This window comes from Anabrus simplex, chromosome 13 (assembly GCF_040414725.1).
Source record: "Anabrus simplex isolate iqAnaSimp1 chromosome 13, ASM4041472v1, whole genome shotgun sequence".
Taxonomy (NCBI): Eukaryota; Metazoa; Arthropoda; class Insecta; order Orthoptera; family Tettigoniidae; genus Anabrus; species Anabrus simplex.
Window position 1 is genome coordinate 87,336,399 of NC_090277.1, and position 12,754 is coordinate 87,349,152.

At 41.1% G+C, this 12,754-nt stretch overlaps 1 protein-coding gene and 1 long non-coding RNA gene across 2 annotated transcripts in view; one reads left to right on the forward strand and one right to left on the reverse strand.

The window, feature by feature from the left end:
• The window catches only part of bs (blistered), a 328,848-nt gene that overhangs the window by 107,470 nt on the left and 208,624 nt on the right, over nt 1-12,754 (forward strand). The window lies entirely within an intron of this gene.
• The window catches only part of LOC136884620 (uncharacterized), an 89,263-nt gene continuing 87,954 nt past the window's right edge, over nt 11,446-12,754 (reverse strand). The window contains exon 3 of the long non-coding RNA XR_010861393.2: nt 11,446-12,212. This is a non-coding gene — a long non-coding RNA (uncharacterized lncRNA). The remainder of the gene's footprint in view (nt 12,213-12,754) is intronic.

A 12,754-nucleotide genomic window follows, 5' to 3' on the forward strand; every position in this document is an offset into this window, starting at 1 on the left:
ATTTTGTGAAATGAAATCTCCTCTTTCTTCATTTTAAATGGAACAAACATTTGAATGACCAGTCTCAAAATTGCGCTTTACATTAAATATGGGGGATACAACTGTTTTCGAACACAGGCAACATATCTTTTTAACAGTCCGAATTCCCTTGGCCAGTGTTCTTGAAAAATACAGTCACCACCTTTGTTCAGTTTCTGTTTTTTTTTTTTTTTCGGCACCGAAAACATATTTGCGATGTCCGTATACAAAACCACTAGAAAACGACACTATCTCACTTGACTTTCGGACCTATCAGTATAGCAGTGTTGCCATATTGCACGTCCGAATGAAACTAGTATTTACATTTTCGATATTTATTTCTTACACGTGAAACACTGTAAGATATGCACTGTCTGTAGTACGAGACGTATATATAAAATATTATGTTCATGTGGCGTGCCACCGAAACCGTGTCCGCGTGTCACCTAGTGACACGCGTGGCATAGGTTCGCCATTCCTGTTATAGACTGTTAGTCCTCTCAGCGTTCAGTCTTCAAGCCGCTCTGAATTAACTACGTATTCCTCTGTTTATTTTAACGAGCTACTCTGTGGCATCCCTTAACGATGCACCTCTTGAAAAAGGGAGATCGTCGCGTTGGCCTACCTCTGCTTCTCTTACCCCCTACGGCCGACTCCATTCGCTTCACACTTATTTACATGTTAGTTTATTAACTGAATGGCTGAGTAGCTCAGACGGTAGCGCGCTGGCCTTCTGAACACAGCTTGGTAGGTTCGATCCTGGCTCAGTCCGATGGTATTTAAAGGTGCTAGGAGACGTCGTCCTCGTGGCACCTAAAGTAACTTCTGCGGTACAAAATTCCGCCATCTCAGCGTCTCTTAAAACAATAACAGTAGTTATTGGGGCGTAAACATAATTCTATTATTATTATTATTATTATTGATTTATTAATTTGGCAGCGGATATGGGTTACATTTTAGATTCCTACTTTTCACTGAAATCTTTTAATGTTATTAAAGATTCCCCCCCCCCCCCCCCCGCTGACGATCCTAGGGAAGGAGAATACGTGTTCGAATCCCCCAAAACGATATAATTTTTAACTCTTTCGCCTTGTATAGACACTGACCACAATTGCTTAACGCGTTATCAGGTGTTTGTGAGTTACAATCTTCACTACTATCAGTTAAATTGGACTACTCTTCGTTCTTTTTCGCAATGATATGACATCTCGCTTACTAGCTATTATTATTATTACTATTATTTCCCTAAAACAGCGATGCAATTGAAGTATTGAAGATCAAAAAATAGATGGCCTATTTTATAAAAGCGACGTAGGTCCTATACGGTAGAGAAATGGTGCCGGTCCGAGTGGCTCAGACGTTTGAGACGCTGGCCTTCTTACCTCAGCTTGGCAGGTTCGATCCTGGCTCAGTTCGGTGGTATTTGAAGGTGCTCAAATACGTCAGCCTCGTGTCGTTACATTTACTGACACGTAAAAGAACTCCTGCGGGACAAAATTCCGTCACCTCGGCGTTTCCGAAAACCGTAAAAATAGTTAGTGAGACGTAACAAATAAAAACCATTAACTATACATTAAGAAATTTACAGCTCCACCACTTGCATAAACCAATCTCATTTTTCTCTTCGAGTGACACACCTACATTATAAGAAGTTTATATTCGTATCTCAACCATATTTTTACAGTTAGCCCTTCTCTCAACATTGGTCTGGTACGAAAATAGCGGACAGTGTAAGTGCCAAGGCCACGGTAGATAACAGAAAGCGCAGCGTACAGGTTGTGAGAGAGGCTTTAGGTCGGGCTTTCCTCTTTCCAGTGTTCTGAAATCGCACTATTTGCGATCTCTGTTTCCATAGGCTCTACGGGAGCAGTATACTTGGCTGAGTCTCAAAGCACTATGGTCGTGATATTGAAAGATGCGTTATGACAGTTCTTAGAGTGAGGACTGTTTACTGCCTGTCTGGTTGAGGAGAAGGGAGTACGGGGGCGTATGGTTGCCATGGAAACGAGGGCTGATCCACTGCTGTTGCCATGGAGATAATCCTGCCGGCTGACCGGCTGGTGTTGCTTGGAGTCGCCAACCCTCTCACTTTTGAGTTACGTGCAATAGAACACAGAGGGCTGAACGAACTGACAAGTGAGCTGCACGCGAAGAGAAGGAGAAAGGAATGTGTCAACACAGTGCAATGCTCCTCCCTCCAGCACTATCAGTCAAAACGCTTCTTTTAATATTACGAGTACAGGCAGCCTCGTCTTCCAGTTCGTCATAGGTTCTCTTACGGTCAGCCTTGGATATTTTTGGCTTGTTCGATTCTTTTTTGACTGTTATTTCTCGTTGCGATGGTCTTCGACCTTCATGAAATGAAGAAATTGGGGCATTTCGCAAATTTTAACAATTTTTTTATTATTTCACAATTTTCACGCACCTGATCTAGTTTACTCACAAATATTATCACAGATATCGACAGCCCTAGCGAGGTGCGTGCAATAACGTCCCAGTCTCGAGTTATATTAATTTTACTGCGAGGTCCGAGCTCCGATTTCACCACAAAATGGCGGATGCGCCGCTCACTTTTGAGTCATTCGACCTTGCAAGCCCTTTGGACCTTCGACGTTGCAAAACCAATTGGTCTGTGAAGAAGGGGATGGTGGGGGTGGGGAGGGGGGTGCAAAACAGGGGTACGCCTCCCGGTCAGAGCCGCGAACATTTAGTATCCCCTGCGACAGCAGTGCATTCTGCGTTCGAGAGTGGACAAAACTTAAATCACGGATATAGCACTCGCTTCCGGCACGCACCATAACAGTTTCATTATTTTCTCGGTATGTGACAGCCATGAGGCCAGACATAATGGGTGCTACCGATCGAGTTAGTCGTGCGGTTAGGGACGCACAGCTGTGAGCTTGCATTCGGGAGATAGTAGGGTTGATCCCCCGTTGTCGGCAGCCCTGAGGATGGTTTTCCGTGCTTTTCCATTTTCACACCGGGCAAATGCTGGCTGGGGCTGTACCGCAGTTAAGACCGTGCCCGTTTCTTTCTCACCCCTATCCCTTTCGTATTCCATCGTCGCCATAAGACCTATCTTAGTCGTGAAGACGTAAAGCAACTTGTAAATAAATAATGGTGCTCAAGTACTCTATCGGAGCTCATTATCAGAGCCAGCCAATAGGAACACAGAGAGTGGTCCCATTTCGCATATTTGCATTGTCTCCATTGTAGTTCTTGTACGTAAGTAAGAACTGTTCTTGGGGCGGGATGTTGGGTCCCTGGCAAGCAAAAAGGAAGGGTTTCTCCTCTCTGCTACTTCAGATACCGTTTCGTATGATTGTCTTACATGCTTTTCTCTTTCCTAAGCATGCACCCCTGTTAGTCAAATGCTACCAAAGCCTTATATATATATATTGATAGGTAGATAGTTCGGCTGTTTCGATTTAAATACATGATAACTATGATACCTGTCACTGTAGGGTAATAGACTCGTCAGACGTCTCCAACCTCGCTTAAAACAGGACACTACAGAAGTTGGCGAGAAAAACAAGAATTCATCGAATAATTGGATGGTGAATTTTGACCAAGCGAGTTGGGTACGCGGTTTAGATCACATTGCTGTCAGCTTGCATTCGGGATATAGTGGGTTCGAACCCCACTGTCGATAGCCCTGGAGATGATTTTTTGGCTTCCCATTTTTACACCAGGCAAATGCTAGGCTGCAAAGGCCACGGCTGCTTCCTTCCCACTCCTAACTCTTATCTATTCCATCGTCGCCGTAAGACCTACCAGTGTTGATGCGACGTAAAATAAATAAATAAATAAATAAATAAATAAATAAATAAATAAATAAATAAATAAATAAATAAATAAATATAAGGTAAAGTGAGCACACCTTTGCTATCTCGGCTGAGTTTGGGAGATCACCGTACGGTTAGGATCGCGCAGCTGTGAGTTTGCATTCGGGAAGTAGTGTGTTCGAACCCCACTGTCGGCAGCCCTGGTTTTCCGTAATTTCCCGTTTTCACACCAGGCAAATGCTGGGGCTATACCTTAATTAAGGCCACGGACGCTTCCTTCCAACTCTTAGCCCTCTCCTATAGCATCGTTGCCATAAAACCTACCTCTGTCGGTGCGACGTGAAGCAAATTAAAAAAATAAAAAGGCAAGCGGGCCATCCGTTTAAATGGTCAAGTTAGCCTTTTTTTTTTTTTTGCTAGCCTTTCCTTTATTCTTGACTCTTCGAATCGTAACAGTGCACTGCGTCCGGAATAACCTTCAGTTATGTAAGTTTTGTAACAAAATAATTGTTCAGGAATTGGATATTAGGGCCGAACATCATGGTTTAAAAGATCGTTTATTTATTGTTAAAGAAATTGTCTTTTGTATTCAATAATTCTTTTGAACGGTGCTATACTTCTTTCATACATTCGTTTCTTAATATAATTTTTAGGGCCTATAATTCTCGCGAGATTTACGTGACACTGATAGATCTTGAATGGTGAGTAGTTTTTAAATGTCGGTAGCTGCTAAGAAGGTGAAAGAAGTTGCGCCTAAGTGGATTTTGCGATATAGATTAAGAAGATGATAATAATAATGATAATATCGAGCGAGTTGGTCATTCGGTTAGGGTTGCAGAGCTGTGAGCTTGCATCCGGGAGATAGTGGGTTCGAGCCCCACTGTCGGCAGCCCTGAAGATGGTTTTCCGTGGTTTCCCATCTTCACATCACCACGCTTCCTTCCCATTCCTAGGCCTTTCCTATCCTATCGTGGCCATAAGACTTATCTGTGTCGGTGCGACGTAAAGCATATTATAAAAAAAAGAAGATATATAAGACACGTTTATGATCATTTGATTTTTCCAAGGGGAAATTTGAAACCGTTTTTTAATTTTTATTTTATTTACTTAAGGAGCTTAAAAATGTACGTAACAATTTCCCGAAGAATGTATAATTATTGCTATCATGTACGACACATTGAATGATTACTAAATATCCTCGTTATCAGGAGTACAAAAGGCCACAGACAGTGTTGGATTGAGTTGTTGAAATGACAGGCTGTTGAAAAGTGCTTGTGTAAACCCGTGCTGAGTGATAGATGGCTCACTCTGTGTGCACGTCGGGCATTTACTGATAATTGGTCAAAAGTTATTGTAGCTAAAGATCTTTTTTTTTATCGCTTTCAAACGCTAATGGTTATTTGACCGTTGACGGGCGGAACATTACAAACTTGGTATCAGCTGTATATGGCTTCGTTTAAGAATTGCTCAAGTCACCGTAAGTCATGTCGATTTGTATGATTCAGTTTGATAAGTGCTTTTTCTTCTGTTCTAACGATTATTCAGAGAAATACAGACACACATAGTTGACCGACGCGTTAACCCTGGTTTATTTATTTATTTATTTTTCCTGCCAAAATCGAAGTGCTTAAATGTGTGCGGCGAAGTATGCAGACGAATTTATTGAAACATAAAATAACTCCACTTCAGAACAATATTCATGCAGGACTCTTCCGTCTGATAGTTAAAGGGACGCCAGTTATTATTATTATTATTATTATTATTATTATTATTATTATTATTATTATTATTATTATTATTATTCCGACCCCGCGGTGTAAGGGTGGTGTTGTCTGCCTCTTATCCGGAGGCCCCGAGTTCGATTCCCGGCCAGGTCAGGGATTTTTACCTGCATCTGAGGGCTGGTTCGAGGTCCACTCAGCCGACGTGATTACCATTGAGGAGCTATCTGACGGTGAGATAGCGGCCCTGGTCTAGAAAGCCAAGAATAACGGCCGAGAAGATCCGTCTTGTTGAGCACACGACACCTCGTAGTCTGCAGGCCTTCAGGCTGAGCAGTGGTCGCTTGGTAGGCCATGGCCCTTCGGAGCTGTAGTGGCATGGGGTTTGGTTTGGATTATTATTATTTTTGTGTGGCTATTTTGCTTTACGTCGCACGACACAGATAGGTCTTATGGTGACGATGGGACGGGAAAAGCCTAGGAGGGGGAAGGAAGCGGTCATGGCCTTAATTAAGGTACAGCCCCAGCATTTGCCTGGTGTGAAAATGGGAAACCACGGAAAACCATCTTCAGGGCTGCTGACAGTGGGATTCGAACCCACTATCTCCCGGATGCGAGCTCACATCTGCACGCTCCTAAGCGCACGGCTATCTCGCCCGGTATTATTATTATTATTATTATTATTATTATTATTATTATTATTATTATTATTATCATATTACTAGTTCTTAGTATACTAAAGTAGCGACATTGGAGAGAAATCGTATCGGGAGAATGTGAATAAAAGCGGTTAAAAGTTTCCGCGAGATTGTAACTATGATTATGTATGCGCGTTGGGGTAGCCTGAATCTCATGACTTAACTTTGTGGAAATATAAAGTCAGAACTACGTTTTTATGAAGATAAAATATGCAGTACGTCAAGCCTACTAACAGTAGGCTTACACCAAGTTCTGTTTAATCTGCTCATACATTACTGCGCATTCCTGATGTTAGGGTTTGGTGAAGCTCCCTGAGAGGTAACCTTGCGCCGAAATTACATCGTATTCTTCTTCTAGGAAAGCAGTAAGTCTCGGGTTCGAATCTCGCTGGCTTCCACCTGCAAAAGCTCATTCTCGTTCGGAAGTGAGGAAACAAGGTGAAGCAGTACTTCAGTACACTGTGTAGCCGTATTTCATTAGCCGTTCGCCAGTGTCTACTAAAAGTTGCGGGTTTCATTCTCGACTTTTCCACAAATTTAAGACAGGTTTTGAGAGTTTTATCAGCGGAGCTCGTTGTCTCAGAATAGTACTGATAAGAGATATAGATTAATATTCGATCGTGAAAAATGTTTCTACAGGGTCCCTCTCCTACCGACTCCCGCAAGGCGAATGTTGATATTGTATCTGACATATTGTCAGATTCCTTGCTAATGCTACGCCAGCGCAGGACGATCGATAAAAGATTAGGATTCTTTCCAGTATTTACCCGGAATTTTGTCTTGCCATGTGGTATAAGCGCGGGTAAAGAAAATCTTACTCACCCCTATTCAGTACAGGGATTTCAAGATGTGGAGATATGTTTGAAAAAAAAAGCGTATTTCTATTTTTCATAATAGTTCGTCTATTCGCTTGTTTCAATCGATAATCGAAAAATTGATTCATGACGCATCCGAATATTCTATGCGATACAATTGAATGATATTTTAACTCATCGATTATTAAAATTATTCGATTATCCCCTCACTAGTAAGGAACGCACTGTTAGCTTCGGGTGCTTGTATACCTAGACCCCAGAGGTGTAAGTATTTATAGGTTAGAAAGCAAACTTATTGAAGCGAGGATCATGAATACTCTAGCCAGGACAACAGTTCTGCCATGAGATTTGCTTATACACTAGGGGCTTGGCCTGTTAGAAACCACCTGGAAGTGACGTTACTTTCGCTACATTACGGAACAGCGGGCTAGACTACGATTGTTAGTAGACAAGTTAATTTGCACTCTAACCTATTGTTAACTAAACAAGATACCTCTATCTCATGGCCTTTCAAACGCCCAAAATCGCACGCGTGCAAACCGAGGCGCACAGGTTCTGTGAACCGTGCATCGGCACGACTCTGCTCGGTTCGGACCAGCGTTTTGTCTCGGGGTGACTCGGCTAAGCTCGGCTCAACCCTGCTCAGGTCGTTGACCGTTGCAGAGCAAGTGAGGAAGGAGGGAACAGGCGGAACGAGCGAGGAAAGAGAAAGGCAGCACTGTTGCTTAGATTCCAGGAGTGAAGGGTCTGCACTCTGGTCAACCTAGCGAAGTCGTTTTTTGCACCTTGCGGCGCGCAGTGCACTAGTGCATGCACCCTGAGAGGCTCTGTTCTATCTTGTCTGAAAGTTACATAATTTAAAATAACAATTCTTTAATAACAGACAGACTGTTTTGTTTCTCAATTGTGAGCGGAATTTCATTTGAGCGAAAATTTATTTCATTAGTTATTGCTGTAGTTCCTTCTAAAATAGCTGAATATCCGGCTCAATGGCTAAATGGTTAGCCAGCTAGTTTTTGGTCATAGGGGTCCCGGGTTCGATTACCGGCAGGGTCTGGAATTTTAACCGTCATTGGTTAGTTTCTCTGGCACGGGGACTGGGTGTATGTGTTGTCTTCATCATCTTTTCCTTCTCATCACGACGCCTAAGGGTTTCCAATCAAAGGACCTGCACCTGGCGAGCCTAACATGCCATACTTCATTTCATTTCAAATAGCTGAATAAATGAACCTTTTTCTCAGTAGCCATTGAATGTAGAAAAGTGTTTTTTTAAATATGATGTTAACTCGTGTCTTGTGCATACACTGATCTAGAATAGCTTTAAAATACGTGCTACGAAAAAAAGATATGATTTTAAAAAATATTCCCCGATTTTAATTTTTTCTGCAGATATTGTATTATAAAAAATAAACTACCTATTCAAGAAATTTCAACCAAAGTAGATCCGTACTACCACAACAGTATCATAAACATTTGGTAAGCATTTCATAGAAATGCATCCAGTAGCTTCTGAGAAAAGGGAACATTTGTTTCGGAAAAAATGATTTTGAGTAAATTGCATGTAAAAGTGAAAGTTTCGGTAAAACTCAGCTACTGCAGAATTGAAGCTTTAAAATCCTCCGCCAGAACAACACTGCATCTTGCTATTGCAGCTCAGGCCGACTGACCAACTGATAAAACGGATATTTCTCGTCAAAACGCGCCAAAAAACCACAACCTTCTAGAGGGAATAATCCCAGAGATATATGCAAATCAGTGATGAAACTGAAAATCCACAACCTGTTTCCAGTCATTTGACCGGGTCAGGAATGGAATTAATGAAGCCCCCATCTAGCGGCGAGGATACGAATTTTGCTGGCTGCCGAAGCCTGTCACACTTCTCTAGGGCAATGATTAATTGACTGACGTTGCAGAGTGTGATACATTGCACAAAACGTATCTTGAAATAGAAGTGCATGTATACATTAAATACGTTATTTACAATAGTAAATATTCGAATATTTGAATGAAACAAATGCCAAACAGAATGATTCACACGTTAATAAAGTGTAAGAAAAGTGAAAATATCAAAAATGTGTCGATTCGGACCTTTACGATTTTCCTTAAAAATAAGATATAATCGTCGTTGAAAATATCTTAGCCTTTCCGTCGGCATATGCTTTTTTAAATGTGGCACTTAATAAATAAACATTCTTGTCTATGTCGTTTCTTGCTGTTACGCAAGAAGAAATGCTGTGAAATATGCACCTGTGTAATATATAGACAAGAGTTTTGCTCTCCCATTGCCCTCATTCTGCTGTTCGTGTAGCAGGACGAGTGCCTACCGTTCAAACAAAGATTCCTTTCCTATAGGTTGTCTGGTAGAATCGCATTTGTACGATGCGGAAAAATCGAAGTGTTTTGTCATAGAGGTTACTTCTTTTTAAAAATAATTTCCTACCTACTCCCTCAAAACCCGCGAACCTCCGACCGTACACTTTGCTGGAACGCCACATTGCACTCCTACATGCCAACTCACTATAAGTTGTCTGTACGGCTGTCATACATCGCTGACAATGGTACCGAGGTGAACAGTTAGCCCCTAATGAATTACAAGTACATACACATTACAGATACCACACAACCCGGCACCTTACATCAATAAAAAAACCAAACAGGTTAAAACTAATGATTAGGTTAGAATTTGAATTGTAGGAATATTGTTATAATCCTTTAAAATACAGAGTCGAACTCCGTCGTAAAACGAAGATAGATATAACGACGAACCTGCATTTCTGAAGCGAGAAAGACGTATACTGTAGCCCGTATAACAGTTCTGCTATGCGTTTTGCATAAATGTTAGGGGCCCGGCCTGTTAGAACGTTAGAAGTAATGTTACTCCCGCTACATCACGGAAGAGTGGGTTAGGTGACTGTATGGTGCCGTTATTAAGATAACGTTGTTTACCATTATTACAGCGATGAAGCAATTTTAGAAACACCCTTGACCTCATGGTTCTGAGAAAGCGATAAGATGGTACCTGCTGACTATAGTAGTAGGTATGGCTAGTGAGCCCGGCATGGGAATTTCTGTGAATTGATGGAAGCGTGAAGTACACAATCTTTGAGAATAGCCTGTCCTCCCAGTTATTTTCTAGTTTGTAGCATAGGTATAGGCTCTGTACAAGGTATGTCTGCTAGTTAAAAAAAAGTTAACTTCTATCAAAGACTTGGATTGTGGAATGAAACAGTACCTGCAAAAAAATACGATTTTTCGCAGTCTACGTTGACAACATTTCTTCTTAAAAAAATTGAGGAAAATTTTAGGAGTGAAAAACAGGGCCGGATTAAGAGGGGAGCTGAAGGGGCTGCAGCCCCGGGCCCCGTGTGCCAAGGGGCCCCGGCCCTTGGCCGAACCTAAAATTGTATAAAAAGGCCTGCTGTTCCACCTCCGTGCATGTATATGAATATTCACGCTCGCAAAATGTCGAACACGTCCTCTTCCTTCCTTCTTATCAGCTGTCCGCTTTAGTATTTCATCACTGCTTGAATCAATTACCGTCCGAAGACACGAATCCTCGCTACTTACGCACTGTAATTATTGTAAAAGTTAAAGTTATATTTGACGAATGTTTAAATCTGGCAGCTTGCGAGTACGGGCAGAGTGAGAAGGGGGAGGGGAAGAGGTCTAGGAAGTGAGTGGGGGGGGGGGTGGCATTCGGGGTGCACTGTGGAATGCGCATGCTATACTATATCTTTGCATCAGGAAGAGAACTTCCAGTTCACCCCTGATTATTGAACCATTCGTAAGTTATAACTGTAATGTTCTTGTAAAATGGATAGAAAATATCCTAGTGGTGCCAAAAAAGTTTATGTTGATTTGATAGTGATGAGACAAATGTGAAATATGTTTTGGCATTATGAAATATTAACATGAAAAACAGAGAGAAATTGAAGTCTATTTCAACACTCCCCTATTCATCAATTTAAGTGAAAGTAGTTCTATAACAACTTTAGTATGCTAGTCTTACGTGATGTTACGAAGAAGGGGCCCCACATTTTTAAATAGCCCAGGGCCCCCAAACACCTTAATCCGGCACTGGTGAAAAATTAGACCCTACGCGAAAGAGATTAAAGGCGCGCAGTTTCGTATGTGCTGCAATAAAACAGTTTAACGAAATGAAGGCTCAAAATATTCGCACAGTAGGTTCTGTGATCTCCAGAAAGCCCTTAATTTTATCGAGCTACTCGGCGAAACGAACGCTAAAGCTGCTATAGCGCTCTGGCATAGCATTATCAGTAAAATGGTGACTGCGGAAGAAAAGTATGATCTACTCGGGGCCGAAATATTCTTACGCGAAGATTCGACTAAATATAATTGAAGAAAGAAAGATTTATTTGAAATTGATCCATGCAAGAAAGAAAACTACTTTCATTGTATATATTACCTGTTTTTATTTCTTCACTTCCCTTTTATATGAAGTTTCATTTTCCCGTAGAAATATTGTGCAATGTAATACTGTAAGAAAAATAGACAAAGGAAACTGGAAGATTCTGGAGACATAATATTCGTTGAATTCACTGCTGGCCTGTGGTGTAATTTAGCCAGTCTTCCTGCTGAAAGAGAATATAAACTTTGTGGAACGTTATTAATGAAACCGATGTTAGCCAAAGGAATTATCAACATAGACTAGAAAAAAACATTTCTTTGGATTTTAAATTTGAATCAGTTTCCCCACTTAGTGAAGAAACTGATTCAATTACAGGACATTTAAATTTCGTTGGCGTTCAAGCAGATTTGACTAAGTGCAAAATTATTATAAGCTTCGAAAAATGTGGATTTCTAGCTACTCTTTCTGAAGGATCTGTGATTATTGTAAGTATTTTAAACTCTGTTGTGGAATTTACTTCAAGATATTATTAATACAGTACTTGGACTTAGTCATTTCCTAAAGAACACAATGCGGCTTCCATATCTGTCTTGCTAATTGCCTATCAGTTCATCTTCGTTTCATTCGTTGTTGTTTATGATGTTTGATTGAAGTCTTCTCCATTTCCTTGCGGCTTCTTCTGATTTTTGTTGTAAGGACGAGATGTTGCTGTTGGATTGATGGCTGCATGCTCCGTGTCTTCTTCCCAATTACTCTCGATTCTCTCGCTGAATTTTGTATGCTGTCTTCGCCGAATGAAGGATAATCTGAAATCAAAAATAAATTTTATCCTTATTGCATTTTTAAGTACACTCTCGATTCAGGGCAAGGTGGTAAAATTAAATAAACATAAATCTTTGTTATAGGCTGTTATAAATGCCTTACGGCGTTCAGTCTGCAAAACTCTACAATCGTCTATTTCAGTTTCGCACAGGTGGTGATAATTTTTGTTTTATGAGAAAGTACAACTAGGTAACCATCCTTAACCTATTATAATTAAACATATAGGAACAGTCGTAGGTAACCTGTCTTCCCCCATTCGCCTCACATAACCCTGCCACCGAAGCCGGTTGATGCGTTCAGCTTTTATCAGAGGAGTTCCTAATTTAACTTTTACCTCATCATTTAAAATACCCTTCTTCCCGTTGTTCCCACTTGTTTGCACCAACGATCATTCTCGCTGTTTTCATGCCTGTTACTTATAACTTACTGATAAGGATATCCTGAGTCCACCCAGCTTTCACTCCCGTACTTCTAATTTGAATTGAAAATAGACCGGTATAAAGATAGTTTCATCTGAGAATTCATT